This window comes from Anneissia japonica, unplaced genomic scaffold (genome assembly GCF_011630105.1).
Source record: "Anneissia japonica isolate Jap-2015-1 unplaced genomic scaffold, ASM1163010v1 scaffold78903_len1551_cov179, whole genome shotgun sequence".
NCBI lineage: Eukaryota > Metazoa > Echinodermata > Crinoidea > Comatulida > Comatulidae > Anneissia > Anneissia japonica.
Genome location: NW_022744166.1, coordinates 1 through 1,551, shown reverse-complemented (window position 1 = coordinate 1,551; position 1,551 = coordinate 1). Strand labels below are relative to the sequence as shown.

Here is a 1,551-nt window from a genome sequence, read left to right as displayed (position 1 = left end):
AAAGAAATAATGTTGATTTATATATATATATATATTATATTATATTATATTATATATTTAATAAAACTTTCTCCTAGTCAATGAAACAAATTAATGTTAGTTTAATTGAATTCTGATTTTGAACGTTAATGCGTTCCAAAGAACGGTCAAAATAGCATCAAGCAACGGTATTTCACGTCGTTTGTGCGGGATATTGGGATAAGTTTTCAACTAGCAATAATCACGCCTCGGATAAACCTCATTGGCTATGATATCGCCTCTGCGCAAAGATAGTCTACAAGTTCTATAAATTAGGTATTCATTCTACACAGGTACTTGTCAAATACTGGTGTCATTTTCTAATAAATTATCTTTAGCTTTCATTACCATATTACATGCCATCTCGTAGTTTATGATATAACTAATGCTAAGTTAATTACCTCCGATCGCCAAGAGGTTATATATTCACCGCAAAGGGCCTATGTATTATGGATCATTGTAAAATTTAGTGGAATGGTACATAATAATTTAAGAAAGAGATCGTTTAAGTTTTGAGAGAAAAGGTCAAAGGAAAGGCCAAGATCACGAAAATTCGATTTTTTTAAAATACCTTTATAGCATAAAAGAAACGGCCTGGTATTGTTCGGTATTCAGGCACAGGGCAGAGGTATGCACACTTATGAAGTGACTAATCTAGTTACACTTGTTATAGTAACAAATAAAAAGATCTTATATAACCATGCGTTCTGAAGAACTTATTTTATATTGAAAAATAATCTATCATTCCTGATGATGACATAATTAATGTCGAAATATAGAATCCCAACACGATGGCGTGTATTTCAATAATCTATACATTAAAGTATAATGGGTGGAGCTCAGTTCTACATTTCCATGCACAGGTTTCTAGTTTATAAACTAATGCTAAGGAGGTTATGTATTTACCCCTGTCTGTCTGTTAGCATATGGATCATCATAAAATTAGTGGAATGATACATAATAATTTCAGAAACATGTGATTAAATATTGGGAGGGAAAAAGTATACAAGGTCACGGATTTTATTATATTTTTTTCACTCTGATAGAATAACATAAAGTAATGATAATGCAATACACTGGCTACGTATTGTTCGGTATTCAGAGACAAAGCGGAAGAATGCACTTTATTTAGCTCCTCTTCTCTAGTTAGACTTGCTAAATTCTGATTTTATATAATTATGCGTTCCGAAGAACGGTCACAAATTGCATCAAGCAACGATATTTCACGTCACTTGTGCGGGGTATTGGGATAAGTTTTCAACTAGCAATAATCACGCCTCGGATAAACCTCATTGGCTATGATATCGCCTCTGCGCAAAAATAACCAGCAAACGCTACAACTTTGGTATTAATTCTACACAGGTAATCGTCAAATACTGGTGTCATATTCAAATAAAGTATATCTTTAGCTTTCATTAACATATTACATGCCTAAATTTTGAAGCGTTTTATAGTAACTAGTATTCTCATTATTGTATATTCAACATTAAAATCTTTAAATTAAGATACACATATACATTATATTTACTATAT

The 1,551-nt window shown here is 31.7% G+C and overlaps 2 non-coding genes across 2 annotated transcripts; both read right to left on the bottom strand.

The window, feature by feature from the left end:
* Positions 1–132: 132 nt before the first annotated feature.
* On the bottom strand, positions 133–271 carry LOC117119577. Its single transcript, XR_004447212.1, has one exon. It is a non-coding gene; the product is annotated as a U4 spliceosomal RNA (small nuclear RNA).
* Positions 272–1,200: 929 nt separating this feature from the next.
* On the bottom strand, positions 1,201–1,340 carry LOC117119576. The gene has a single exon (XR_004447211.1). It is a non-coding gene; the product is annotated as a U4 spliceosomal RNA (small nuclear RNA).
* Between the last annotated feature and the right edge of the window lie 211 nt (positions 1,341–1,551).